The sequence below is a fragment of the Strigops habroptila genome, chromosome 5 (assembly GCF_004027225.2).
Source record: "Strigops habroptila isolate Jane chromosome 5, bStrHab1.2.pri, whole genome shotgun sequence".
NCBI lineage: Eukaryota > Metazoa > Chordata > Aves > Psittaciformes > Psittacidae > Strigops > Strigops habroptila.
Window position 1 is genome coordinate 28,001,404 of NC_044281.2, and position 14,947 is coordinate 28,016,350.

The 14,947-nt window shown below is 42.9% G+C and overlaps 1 protein-coding gene across 8 annotated transcripts in view; it reads left to right on the forward strand.

The window, feature by feature from the left end:
• The window catches only part of ZMIZ1 (zinc finger MIZ-type containing 1), a 349,016-nt gene that overhangs the window by 11,434 nt on the left and 322,635 nt on the right, over positions 1 to 14,947 (forward strand). The window lies entirely within an intron of this gene.

Genomic DNA, 14,947 nt, shown 5'->3' on the forward strand with positions numbered 1-14,947 from the left:
CCCTATCACCAGTAAAATATTCTCATGTCCCGATATTATCGTGGGATAATGATTGATGGAGGGAGTTTCAAGGTTTTGGTTGCATGGGGGTTTTGTGTGTGGTGGTTGTGGGGGTTGGCTGGTTTGTTTTGTTGGTTTGTTTCTAATTCCCCAATTCCTGGGTGACTGGGGTGAGGAATCTCAGGGATGCTTTCAACAGTAGGGATCCTGTCTCTGACTTTCAGAGACATCCTTGCATTGCATTTGCACCAGGTGGGTGCCAGGTAGTTGAATCCAACTTCTCTGTTCGGACAGACCTTTCACCACAGAGGAGTGCCGTGACTTAGTTAAACTGTGGTCAAAGCTGAGATATGTAAAGCACATAACTGCATGTACCCTGCACAAATATGTTACTCCTACCCAAATACACACATTCTGCAGTTACATATAGGAAGGGGGTCAGGGGTAGAGTAAAAGCTGAAATAAAAATAGAATTTTAAAAAAGTATAAAAATGTAGGCGAGTTCAGCTTTTACGTGGTGATTATTTTTTAATTACTATTCCTAATGAAGTGCATATGACCAATTCAGAGGTATTTCTCCTAATAAATGTTACAGGAAGACAAACGGTATATTGTGGATTTGAATGACTGAAATGCATCCACAGAATAGTTTGAGGGTCATATGTTCTTGAACTCTGAAATGCGCTCCTATTAGTGTTCTATTTAAAAGCAGATTTTATTTCTTAACCTGAAAGCAGGCTGTTGCACACCAGCTAATGGTTTAATATGGGCTCACGATTAGTGACTGCTCACTTCTGTGTGCTTCTCTCAATGTGACCTCATCACCTTGGCTGAAGGGACTGGAACATGGAGAGATAATAGGATTAATCAATACCTGTATGCATTGCAAGTATTAACAACTTCCCAACACCATAGGTTTTTTATCAAGATAGAGTAAAATGCATCATCATTTTTCCGCTTGAGAGAGTTATGTGTTTAATTTGTAGTTCATATTTTGACACTATCTGTCCACCTGCAGATAAAGCTTGACTATGACAGCATTGGCGGTCAGGCTACCTTTTGTTTGTAAATTCACAATTGTTTTTGCCTTGAGTTCCATTTTCAAGCTGTGGATGGTGTTGAAGAGAAGAATTTAGAATACAGAAAGTGGATTTCAGTGCTTAGAGTACCGATTAGACTAATTTAGGATTGCCAGCGTTAAAATATTCAACCACCAGAAGCCAGACCTATTGAATAAGTTTAAATAACAATAAACTTGCATTCTTTTGCAAAATCTGCCTTTTTGGGGCTTGTTGAGAGTTCATATTTTCAAGCTTCATCCTGGATCACAAGCACTAGAAACTCATTAAATAGTGATGCTGTTATAATCAGTTGACTTAAGGAGTGGGAGCCTTAGAGTACACGTGAAAGTAGTATTAGGCTTAGGTCCAGGTCTCCTTTTGTACTCTCTGTTGCACATTCATGCCACGGTTGGAGGTGGTATGTCCAGTTTGCACCTGGAGGCTGTTTGCCACCCTCTTTCAAAGCAGGGTGGTGCAGTTGATAGTCATGCTTAGTAACACTGTTCGCCTGTTTTTCAAGTCATGGAGTATTTGTGTCTCCCCAGAAAGTTAAGGAAGAACATTTTGATTTGCAAATTTTAAATGTCTAGAAAACACACTGAGATATTTTAAAAGTGGAATTGTTGGATGTGAAAATCTGCTTCCCCCTCCACTGCCAGTATTCTAAAATGGGCAGATTCAGCAGATTTTTAGGAGATGCTGGAAAACCTGTCGAGACTAAGGGGAAAATTGCTTTCTGGGGAAAATACGTGGTGAGAAAGGTGTAGCTGAATTTAGCGCCTTGTCGACATTTTGGCCATGGAAAGTGGAATTGCTGAATTTGTGTTTATACATTTATTGTGCATTCAAATACCTGTCGGAAGGCTTTGTGATCTATGGGTACTATTTTTATCTTCATTTACAAATCAGCAGGTGTTCGCAGGCCTGTTGGACATCCGTCCTTTTGAGGCATTTATGAGTAAACGTTTCTGGCTGTCATCATTTTGGTTGGTCAAGTCCACATTAATTGCTGCACTCTGTGCCGTTGTTCTAACATTTAAATGCTGCCTGTGAGTAGGTTTGATTAAAATTACATCTCTAGGTGCACACTAAATACCTTTGATACCTCACCTACAAACAACTGTAGAATTGTTGGTGAGAATGACAGCTGCAGGCAATAAATGAGGACAGTAATAGAAGTCTCAGTGCTGGAGAGAGCATCATAAATCATGAGGCGAGAGCAGCGTGTGTGCTGACAAATCGGTGAGCAGCTGCAAACAGCATTTTCCAGGTAAGAATTATTGTGATTGCTCCTGATAACTGCTCAGAAACCACCTCTTCCTTGTATGTGAGCAACTTCGACCCTGCACAGGTAGTCACGGTGGTGTAAGTCCTTGAGGTCTAGTATTTTGACTGGGAATAGTAAGTGTTTTGCATGGTATAAGCCACACATTGGACCTTGGTTTTCATCCAAGGTGTATTCAAGTGTGAGTTTTCTCTTTCTGGGAGGAAAACTCCCATGCTTTTTGCAGCTGACAAGTTATTTTATTTAGTTTCCTCAGAGAATTTGGATGAGTGTTCTTGGTAGGTAGAGAGAAGGGGATGTATTTTTCTGGTTTTAAGCTAGCTTGCTTTGTTAGCCCTTGTCAAGGGGAGTTGTGGGTAAATGCATATGCCTCTTGAAGAAAGAAAAAAAGCTGGAACGATGCTGTTTAAGTAAAGGAGATAATAATCTAGTCACCCAGAAAATAATCTTAACTCTTCTACTGTTCGAGAAATGAAAGCTATTTTAATGAAATAATGATAGGAGACAGATGGCAGAGAGCTTGCAACTGAAATATTTTTTGAACACTAAAAAATAAGTGTCAAACACATATCCTATATTGTAATAATTGCTAAAGGCATAAGATGACAGAGTATGTTTTAAAATGAAGTCCTTTTTTATATGTAATTCAACCTTAATCTCTTGGGTTTTGGCTAATTGTCTTTAATTTTGATAAATTAAAGGCTTAGAAGTTTTGACAACCAGAAGTTACTGCCACTTTCTGTAGGCAAGTGTGTGAGAGACCAATGGCATGCTCCAGAAAAGTGCTGCAGTTGGCAGACATTCCTAGCTTTAACATGCAACCTTGGAATACTACCTGTTTGAATTTCATATGCTTTCAGTTTTTCCGTGATGGGAGAAAAGTTGGGAACACAGGTGAGCTTGTTGTGATTGAGGTGAGGGCAGGCAGCTCCAGCCGTGGGGAGCTGGGGGGCTAGCAGAGGTGCAAGGCTCCACCTGGCTCTCTGCCTTGAGGAGCACACAGGTTCAAAATGCAGCGGTCCTGTATACACCTAGAGCTATAACAAGCACTGCCACCACTTCTGCAGCAGTAGATGTGATGGCAGTGAAGTGTGCCTGGCAGTGGTGTCCTGTCTCCACTATAAAAGCTGTACTTGAGTATCTACAAGGAGTAGGAGTGATGCTTTCAGTTTTGCTGTACTGGGCTTATGGTTAGACTGTGGTTGTCTTCCTCTGGTACTTTAAATTGTTTACTTAAATCATACAAATGAAACATTCCTAAAAATGGTTTTTCAGACAGAATCATTTAAATATGGAATGATTGTGGGTACCAATTTACAGACAGCCCCACCTCCAGTGGGTAGCAGGATCAGGTCACTGAGAAAAGGCTTTGGGGTTTTTTGGGAATGCTTTTGGTGTTCTTTTGTGTGGTGATTTTTGTTGTTTGTTTGTTTGTTTGTTTTCTTTTTAGGGTTCATTTTCACCCAGTTTGGTTACAGTTGATACCACTGTCTGCATGACTGCCTGATCTCAGTATCAATGAAAGGCACCCTTGGGAACAGCCCAGCCAGGCTGGGGGGAGGGCCAGGACCTCCCCTTGGGCTCAGCTCAGCAGGGTTTCAGGCTGTGATGCCTTCACCAAGGTCTCCAGCCACCTTGCAGTTCCCCCAGACAAGAGCGAGCAGTTGCATACACCTCAGAACAGCATACCGGCCTGTTTCCAGGAATAGTTTTTCTTTTTTTTTGTTCTTTCTTTCATTCTTCTATAGAATATTCTTCTGAGGTTGACAAGTGTCTGAGAGAAGTTATTTTTCTGTGTTTTTATGATATTTATCTAACATAGTGTGTTCAAACACACGTTCATGTGCATGTTTTGTCCTGTTGGACCGAATAGCTCTTTCCAGCTTCACTTGATTTAATGCTGAAGTTGCTGAAGAGTACCATTCATTGGCTGTATGTGCAACTGCTCAAGCTTTGCTGCTAGCAGCACAGGGCTTTTACTGTATTGTCCCTGGCATGGCTACGGTCCTGATCTGCAGACAAGAGCTGCAGAGGGAAGGTGTATAGGTGCGCTGGGTCCCATCTGTGCCACTCGTCTCTTCCTTTGGAAGATGGTGAGAAGCTATGTCTTGGAGGTGGTGCTGGCCATGCCACTGACATGGGGTTGATGGGCAGCAGGAAAGCAGGAAAAGGAGACATGGGAGAAAGGGGCCATTGCTATGTTAGGGTAAGTGGCTTGAGTATGGGGCAGCATCTTTTATGATTTTCCTCATTCACTTCTCCTGGCTAGGAATAAACAATACCATTAATACTGTGGGAGGTGTACCACGATGCCCAGTATAAACATGTTAGTCTGTGAGAAAGATGGATGATCCCTGTTTTCATCCTCAGCCTGTGGTTTTGCACTGTCAGGACTGCTTAAGCCTCTCTGTTCCCTGCTGCCTGTTATTCCCACCCTTATGCTGTATTAGCATCAATGTTTGTCCAGGTGCACGATGAATCAGACTGGTGAACTGATGAACATGAAAACAAAAAATCATTTTGTGTTTCTGTATAGTTTCTTCCTTCTCTCCCCCAGCCCCTTGGATCAGTTCCCCAGTCTGCTTCCCTGCATGGCCACACAAATCGCCATGCAAGCACCACGCGGGCAGCAGCAGAGGACTGGGAAGCCGAGCTGCATGGCAGGCGTGGAGGTGGGAAAGCGTACTTTAACTGGCACTCCTGCCTAGAAAAGTCAGATGGATCCACAGCCTCACAATTAGCAGAAAATAATAAACCCAGCTTATAAATAGATTGGATCAGGTGATTAAAACCACAATATTTTGATTTGCATAAACTTGTTTTCCTATTAGTACCAGAGCATCTGTTGCTGGGGGCAAGTAGATTCTCTCTCAATTAAAACATAAATTGCATGTAAACTTCCCTACATCAGGCACTACTTGTCATCTGTTAATACAGCCACTGGAGCTGGTCAGGAGTCCTGAAAACAAGAACCAAAGAGAGATGAGCTCTGCAGGACCATGCCCATAGCTGGTTCCTGCCTAAACTCTTCATCAAGTATAGGAGCCTGGGAGGCTGGAGGCCTCTGCCAGTTCCATCAAAGCAGCCTGGAGAAGTGGAGTGATGCTGGAAGCACTCAGTCTCCAACTATATTGTTGGTCTGTGGTTGAGGGCACTGGGGAAGTGTACCTGGCCAGGCTCTGTGGGAGCATCCTAGTTTTGGTGCTGCCTGGTGCTCTCCTGGGGTTGGGATTGGTAGTCTGGGATCACTGGAGAACCTGCTGTGGACACCTGCTGTGGCACATCCTGCTGGTTGTTAGTTCCTCCATTTCAGACAAAGTTCCTCCTCATTGTGCGGCTCTTAGAAATGTTTGCAGATGGTGCCTCTGGTTTCCACAGAGTGGAAGCCCTTGTGTGGAGGATATTACAGGACACTTCTTCACTTTCTTTTTTTTTTTTTTTTTTTTTTTTGGACAAACTGTGTTTTGGCTGAAATGGATTATTTCCTTTTGTGTCAAATCAGGTCATCAGGTCGTGGGAACTTTGTACCGTATAGTCCGGCAAGAGCTAGCACTAAACTTGAAGCCCATCCTCACCTATGGTTGGTGTGGCTAGCACACCTATCTGTGGTGGAAAAAGCAGCAGTGTATTGTCACAAAGGCTAAAACCTAGAAGGGGAGCCAGGCTCCTGTTTGCAGCGCTGAAGTATTCCTACTAGCATATGCTCTTCCCACTTTTCCTGCATGGAGCCAGCGGCTGGTGGGCCACCTCCTCATGGTGCCGGTGCGGGGCAGGCCATCCAGCGCAGGCGGCTCCTTTCCGGGAGCCGTGGCCTCCGCCAAGGCGAGCTGGCAGTAGCCCCTGGCTCCCTGCCTCTCCCGCTCCCTGCTCAGTTTTTGCAGCTTTAGAGCCTCATTTGGGGGCTGAGGCTCTGCAGAAGAAGCTGTGCTGGAGTGGTGCCTTTGCACATCGAGCAGTGCCTGCTGCGATGGGAGCCCTGCTTGGTGGCTGGAGCTGCTGGGCACCATAATGATATGAATAACCTGTATCATTGCACTGTGCTCTTGAAATGCCAGTTGTGATTTTAAAGTATTTTTTCTTACGTTCCTTGAGGACCATGGCGTGCTGTGTTTCTTTGCTCTCTGTTTTTAGTGTTGTTCTGTTGCTCTGAGTGTGGGGGCTTCAGCTGACAGATCAGCCTGCAAGTGGCCATATCACCTCGGGGGCTGTAGAATAAGTCATTCTGCTGGCTTGTGGGTGTAGATGAGTTACATCTGTGGGGTGCCTTATGGTCCTATGGAATTAAATGTTCTTCCTGATTATTTGGCACATGTTAGTTATTAAGGGATGTTCATTCTCTTTGTGCCTTATGCTAATGAGCTGCCACAGACCTGTTGGACAGAAATGTGTGAAACAGTCATCTTCAGCTTTTGGAGAAAATAAATCCCAAATAAACCGAGAAACTAAAACTGGCCAGTGTTTGTGGTCACTTTAAGCAATTTCAATGAAGTATTCTGAAACACTCATAATAGCTGTAGTTAACAAGTACTACGTGTACAGGTGACCTGGGTCTAAGCTTTGTCCCTATGTTGTGAACAGACTTTGAGTAGATTGCTGTTTGGGGTGCAACACAGCATAAAGATTTTGATGCAGAAAATCACATTCAAATTGGAATGCAGCTGATAACTTTGTATGCAGATGTTCTGTACTGCTAACCTTTATTGTAAAATAGCTTTGAATAGATCCAATTACTTTTTTTAAAAATTTGAAAAATAAGTTATTCTCAGGCCTCAGCAAAAAATAAAATTACTTCAGATTGAAAACATAAATTGTGAATATCCTCATGTCTTGACTTAATTTTCTGTCAAAATTCTGTTTTTATAAAAACCAAATTCTTGGAAAATGGTTATTTTTACAAAGCAACTGATTTTTGAAAATGCCTGAAACAGGCCCCTATTCCATTAATTCATTCTATTTCTGAAAACTTGATGTTTTCAAATAAATAAAATGAGACACCCAGACATGTCCAAATTATTTGAGTTTTTCAGATTTATAGTCCATTCCTAAAAATCAAGGGCACAGGTTCATTTGCAGAGGTTTTGCTTTTTCCTTTTGTGATTGGTACTTTTAATTACATTCTGAACAAATCACCATACTGAAATCTTTCTGTGTGTCAAGATAGTAAGAGTAATACAGCGTAAACCTCTTCCATATTCATTGTGATATTTTGTAGCTGTATCTGTTGAGCAGCACTGATTGAATTTAGTGAAATTGTATTGTTTTAAATCCTTTTCATTAATATATTAAACTCTCATAGCATATTATTGAAATTGGTTTGTACACAGACATTTGATTTTCCTTCTCTAGCCTTATCCACGGCAAGAGATTGTTTGCATCCATTAATGTCACGTTAGGCAAATTTGAGCTAGAATCTGATGGGGTGCTGTATTCCAGTAGCTGCAAGAACTGCACGGATTTTGGAAATTAATGGTGAGACTTCAGTGAATTACAAATTAATAAAAAGTTGTAGAGGGCATTAATTACACTAAAGCACAAAATAAATATTGAATTTTCTTTTCAAAGAGAAAACTGTTGGGGGGATTTTGACTGTTGGTGAATCACTCAGTGGTTGTGGTTTTAAAGCCAGAATGCATACACTTTAAAGAATTTGATTTTTTTTCACTATCGAAGGCTCTATACAAACAGAGGAAACCAGCAGATAGCTGCTCTATGGGAGGAAATAGTTAAAGTAGCTAAGCGCAAGTGCTATCAAATGCATGAACCTCTGAAGTAACGTTCGTATGACCATCTTTAACTTACTTTAAATGTTTCTTATGACTGATGCTGAAGAAGGAAGAGGCTAGAAAGTATGTTTAAACTGGCTGAGCCTTGTGTGCAGCTCAACTTCCCAGTGTTGAAAGAGCAATTTGTTTTCCTGGGTTTTTTTTTTTTGTTTTGGTTTGAGCTGTTCCCCCTCCCTGTATTTTATGAGTTGGTGGGGTGAAGAACATGCTCAGCTCTGCTTCCTGAGAATGAAGTGCTGTTCCTTACTTGAGGGATCCAGGAAGGGAATGCTGCTGCTCACACTCCCAAAACTTACTTTGTATCTTTCCAAGTTTTAAGAATTGTGAATAAAACTTAGATTAGAGTACTAAAACGTTTTAGGTGTTTTGTTTTTGTTTGGTTCTTTTTTTTCTGGGGTTTTTGGTTTAGTGTGGTAGGGGTTTTTTTTATTTATTTGTTTTTGCTTGGTTTTTTTTGTTTTTTTGTTGTTTTGAATCCTGAAACTCCCTTAACCCCTCCTGCTTGTAGAGGTCTGGGGTTTATCTGTGTGCATGCCAGGGAAATAGCTACTGAGGCACATGAGGTGCCTCATTGCTAACTCTCATGTAAGTAACTCCTATGTAAGTTTTTGTAGGAAGAGAGTAAAATGGGTTTACAGCATACATTTAGTATCCTGCTTAATTTAATCTGCACAAGATTTGAAAATATGTACAGTTATTCAAGTTTCAGTGTATTTCTTTGACACTGTTTTTGCAGAACACTATCCACTTAAAAGCAGCTTTGGGTTTTAGGTTTTGGATTTCTACACTGCTGCTCCTCCGTTTACAAGCCAGGCAATGCAGGATAGGGGTAACACATGAAACTGAGAAAGCAGCTCGCTTCGTTGACCCCAGCCACTCAAGAACCAGGTGATGTACTGAGCACAAGGGAGGAAAATCAAAGTCACAATCCTGTAAATATTTATGTACATAGTTAAAGTTAGACATAAAAATGGTTTTTTAAACTTAGTTGGACTCCTTGCACATAAAGTTAAGAATGTGTGTAAATATTTTCAGTCTGGAACCTATTTCAGGTTTTTAAAATATTTAAAGTACTTTCAAAAATACTTCGTTTAAATGCTGCAAGGCCCTTGTGCTGCAAGGAGATGCATTCAGAGAATGCAAAATCAACCGCATGGGTAACTCCTCCCAGCACCAGCAGGCAAGGTAACAGCTGGCTTACCGACCTGCAGGAGTCTTTTGTCTACATGTTCGGACTCTCTCCAGCAAGAGTTAAGTGTTCAGTTAGAGGGCAGGAGGCTTGGCTTTGGGTCACTGAACTCGGGGCTGTGGTTGTCTGATTCAGCTAATTCTTCCCCTCCAGACTTCTCAAGTAACTTTGAACAGATTGCTTGGACTCTTGAGTGCCTGTGTGTCCCAGTAATAAAATGGGGTTAATTATGCAACCTTCCGTCTCTTGGCTGGACTTCCCCACTTGTTCTGCAGAAGCTGTTTTCCAGTGCTACTGTAAGATAAATAATTTGTGAGGTTCCTGGAAGTACAGGTCATGTACAGGTTGGGCTACCTAGAATTCAGAAGGAATGCATTTTTGTAGGGTCTCAGCAGCTCAGCACTGATCAGTCTTTGTCTTGAGAGCTGTGGGTTTTACTTATTTGATTAGATCTTGGTGTGAAGGAAGCATTGTTATCTTAGCAACCTGCCTGTCTTCATTTGGGCTTTCAGGGTATTGTGTGTGTGTGTATGTTTGTATATGTATGTTTTCTTACTATGAGCAACTGAAAACACGTGCAAGCCAGCCATGTGCTGATGTTGCGCCGACTCCAACTTTCACCCACCCGCCCACTTTCCTTCCTTCCTTCCTTGGAGAGCTGGCAAACAAATTACAGCCTCAGCGCGTGTGCTGCTCAGGCAACGGCCCGCTGGGGAAATGGATGGGAGAGAACATTTGGATGCCAGATCATTAGGCCGTGTCTCATTAGGCATTTCTTAGTGTATTTTACAAGTCTGCGGACAAACAGTAGTTAAGACTCAGATGGAGAAAAATTTATATGCTCCCTGAAGGAAAGGAAGGGCTGGGGAGTCTGCTAGGGATAGGCAGGGGTGTTGCTGCTGCACATAGGCTGGTCCTGTATGGTCATTCAAAGATGCAGTAGTGTGCCTTAAAAGCTGATGGGCAGGAAGGGGTGGGTGGCTCTCCTGATCTCCTGATGACAAGTTTCAAAATGCCAGATTAATTCATTGCTTTCTATTAGATATGAGGTTTAACAACAGATCCTGCACAAAATGTTGGGGTATGTGTGTGGTGCAAGCGTGAAATTGGGCTGAATCTACCCCAAACCACCTCAATGAATGGTAGTTTGCAAAGTCATATGGTTGAATCAGATGACTTCAAATGTGTTTTTAAAAAAGCAAGGGTTAAAGGAAACATTAAGCTTATGTTTCCTTGTTGCTGTCATTGCTTTTTACCGTATCAGAGTCTTAATGGTAATGTTTTCCTTTCTTTTTCACAAACAAGATGACCTTGGCAGTTAATGACCTGCTTACAGTCTTTGGCATGGCTCTCATGGGGAGGGGGCATTTGTCATGTTTATTCAGTAATTTCATGTTACAGAAAGAGATGCTGGACACTGGCTGTGAGGAGGCAGCAAGTGAAACTGTATAAAGGGACTTCGCATCCAGGAAAAGGAGGAGGCTGCCTTCAGTTTTTTTGGAGGGGGTCCCCCTCAGTTCACACTGTGCGGAAGCTGGGAGGGGAGAGGCTGGAGGGCATGGTGTGGGCTGATTTCGGGTGGGTCCGCGCAGAGCGGCGGTGCAGCTGCCTGGAGCTGTGGAGGCAGGGAAGAGCAGCTGGTCCCTCGCCAGCACGCTCGGGTGCTTTTGGCTGTGCAGCTGGAAGCTGAATGGCTTTGCCTTAGTGGAGGAAAGCTCACCCCTCCGCAGCCGTGTAACCACACTGTGCACAGCAAAGCAGGGCCTGATGGTGGAGGGGATGTGGGCTGGCAGCCCTGCCACTGCTTCAGCTGCCCTGCAGCAAAGAAATGGTTAAATGTGGCTGTGAATCTTCTATATATCAAAAAAGCTATAGATAAGTAGTACCAGGCCTTCCTGACCCACATCACGCTTACTGGCCAAAGAAACGTTTAGCGTGCTTGGTCTGCAAATACTTGGCAGCGTGCTTTGCCTCTGTGTACTGCAGCTGCGGTGTTGCAGTCGGGAACTTAATGAATAAAACTGAAGCTCAGAACTCTTGGGTCTAAGGTTTTGTTCTTTTTGTGGGAGGAGAGAGGGATAATTAGTTGAGCTTTTTTTTCTTAATCCGGGGTTACCGTACAAAGAGGTACTATGTGTGAATTGCTGCAGTGGTAATCAATAGGCTGGTGCCTTGGAAAGAACTTCTAACTTTGGAGCGAGTAATTTGCTTTTTAAGTTGCTTGGTCATTTTTAGCTAGGTGTTGGCTGTGAGGGAGGCCTGGGGAGGTGGGTAAAAATTACCAGGCAGGTCGATGGAGGGCTCCCGTTGTCAGTGCTGCCGAAGGGGCGGTGGGGAGGCTGCGACCACGTGAGCACTAATTTTATTTATGTTGGTCTGCTTTCAAACTGTCACAGTAAATCTATTTTCCTTGTCACTTTGTAAATCATTATATAGGATTAGGCCTTTTACCAGCATTTAAGAATTCTGCAGTCATTTTAAGGACTTTCTCCCTTCCTGGCTCAGCCAAGCAATTCCTATTCTTGCTGGTATTCCTCACTATTTAAATAATGCTGCGCCTGATGAGGAGGAAATGGTCTCTGGAAGGCAACAGACATTTTCAAAAGCGCTGTTCCACAAAGGAGACTTTGAACTGTGCTAAGACTTTAGAAGTTAAATAATATTTTGAATGTTATAGTTCTAATGTTTTCCTATTGTCATGGGAGACTTGGATCAAGTCCCAGGGTTGTGGTTAACTTTGCCTCTATGCTTAGGCCTTATTATTATACTTATTTATTACCACTGAACTTAAAGCAACTTCACCTCTTTTTTTTTTTTTAACTCTTAAAATTAAGACCTTTAATTTTTAGAGCTTAAGGTTTGTTTATTTTTTAGTGGAGGGGTGATGAAGACGAGCCATCTCTTGGGGGTGGCAGGGGCTGTGCCATGGCTGCTGGTGCCCCAGGGCACCCCACACCCCTCCAAGCCATATGCAAGGGCGTGAGGCTCCCTGCGGCGCCTCCGGAGCAAGAGCAAGAGCAGCGGAGGTCATTCAAAAAGCCGCGTGGAAGGATCAGGTGCCATATGTGGAGGTCAGAATTAGGCCTGTGACCATCAAAACCGAGGAGGTGAGCTGTGCTCCCCTGAGGCACGGGCTGCTGGGGCCACACTCACCCTCCTGCCGCAGAAGGGTTTTGGCACTGTCCTGGCCAAGGCCTCCTTTGTGTGCACAGCCAGCTGTGGTGAACTGGGCAGACAGTGTTTGTGGGGTGTTGGGGGCTCGGGATGCCTCAGGCCCTTAGTTGCGAACGGCCCTGCGTTCACCTCATGAAGTGGAACAGCACAAAGGTCCTTTCCAGCCCAAACCATTCTGTGATACTATGAAAGCTTTAAGCTCACGTGATGGAGGACGCGGCTCAGGTTGGTGGTTCTCACAAACGAGTCCATTTTCATCCAGGGGCCTACCGGAGGTGAAGTTTAAGGAACAGTTTCGATGAAACAGGATTTTTAGGAAATAAAGTTAATACTTTGAGGACATTTATGCACTTAGGAAGCTCTCAGAAAGCTGCATGAACTATGATAATAAAATTCACCACGCTGTTGCATGCTGGTCAGATCATGACCTTCATTGTTAGGCATGGGTTTTTCCTGTCGTCATCCCCCCCGGGGATTTATTTGGCACAAGGTATGATTTATTTGGCATCACGTAATCTGCATGCGGTAGTCATGAACCCTTGCTTTGAGGACGCAGGGTCTAAGGCTGCCGTTGGTCAGTGCAGTCTCCCAGGGCCCATCTTCCATTAGTATGTACTTCCTGCCTGTTCCCAGGAGCCTAATCATTAATATAATAATATGTAATAATGGCTTATCGGACCAGATTACGTTAGTGTAACTTGCTTTTACCATAAGTCAGTGTACGTTAAAAGGGTTTGTTGGTTTAAGTTGAAAGCTGGGTATGTTTCTCTGCTGAATAAACGTTCCTTTCCAGCTTCTGAAATGATAGAAATCCCTTTCTATTTAACAATGATCAGTGTCTGCTAAATGCAAAATAAAAGTGGTTTGTTTCATAGTTGCGTTTTTGGCCCAGGTAAAAATGTAATAAATGAAGCATAAGGCAGAGGAAGGGGAAGAACCTAATCAGATGCTAAAGAGACTTCATGAATATTAAGTACTTTCCACTTAAGCAGTCTTTTTAATAATCTGAAACATTAATAGTGGTATGACTGCCTGCATCTACACCAGCTGTATAAGAGAGATAAAAGTCCTAGTTTAACGTGATTTTTATCAGCTTGCTCATGCTAGTGTTTTACCTACAGAAGTCATCAATTTGTATGTTGGAAAACAGCTTTCAAACAAACAGGACTGGCTGTATGCACAAATAAACAGCGTAAGTGTCACTTGGTTCTTGATTTAGGGAATAATGGAGTAACTGATGGTAGTTTGAATACTTTGGGGTTTTTGTTCCACTCCCTCCCCCCCCCCCCCCAGGTAATTCAGCCTTGGTGCCTAAAGTTGTACTTAGTGATTCAAGAATAAACTTGTAAATGCATGTTGAATATTTTCTGGTAACTAATTATAGGAACTGTTTGTTCCCAAGTTAATGAATTCCCTGTTAGTTGCCTACATTCAGTCTATTACATGTATTGCAAAGTAATGATTGTGATGTTTAGGGTTTGTTTATGTGTGTGTGTTGTAAATGTAAGCTGTGCCAGTAAAGCAAAAAAGGTTTGTTTGGGACTGTCCTCTAAACTGTCTGGATATTTAAATTTATGCATCAGGAAGATACTTGGAAAATTCTGCTTCCTCAAACCAGTTGTGTTTTCCTGCCTGGTTTGCTTGTTTTTTGGGTATCCCAGAAAGGAATGCTAACAAAGTACCTGTTGCATTTGCTACCAGATACAGTATGGGTGAAAGCTTTATATGTGTTTAAGTGGATAACTAGATAGTTTTAAAAACTAAAAAACCCAACAACAGCGACAACAAAACCCAACCCACACTACACCTCCCGCTCTGGGCTTGTCTGTTCAGTTTCCTGCTCAGAAGGGCCGGTCTGCTCTGCCCCTTCCTCCGACATTTCTGCTCCTGTTCGGGAGCTGCTGAACTGTTTGCTGTACTGACTGAAGTGAGCCCTTTGCATTTGCAGACTGTGTTCTGTAAGGGATTAATAGCAGCTGAACTGTCCCTCTGGCATGCATCGGGTGGGCAGTCAGGAGCACGGCTCTACCTCTAAACTTGTGAATTGGAGCACAGTTAAGACTGGGATCCATTTTAGATGATACCATAATTAATACAGGTAATTCTTCTACCCAGGTGTGTTTACTCTTTGCTTGGGGAGCAGAGCCTGGGAGTAGGATGCAGGTTAAGCCAACTTCATATATGTTCCTTAAAGGTGAATATGTTGCATGCTTCTAAAATAGCGGGCTGCAAGCAAACAAGAAAGAAAAATGGAGCGGCATTTCCTACTGCTTACTCTTGTGTAAGCTTTGGGCTGCAGTGCACATCTGGAAGCAGCTTGTTACTCTTGGTGCATTCGCTAGTGATTATCTTTGGGTTTTTTTTTCTGTAGTGCTTGTAATTTGAGATCTTGCTGTGGAGTTGGGGAGGAGTTTCTGTACAAGCAGATACAGTACTTCTGTAGCAGGTTTTCTAA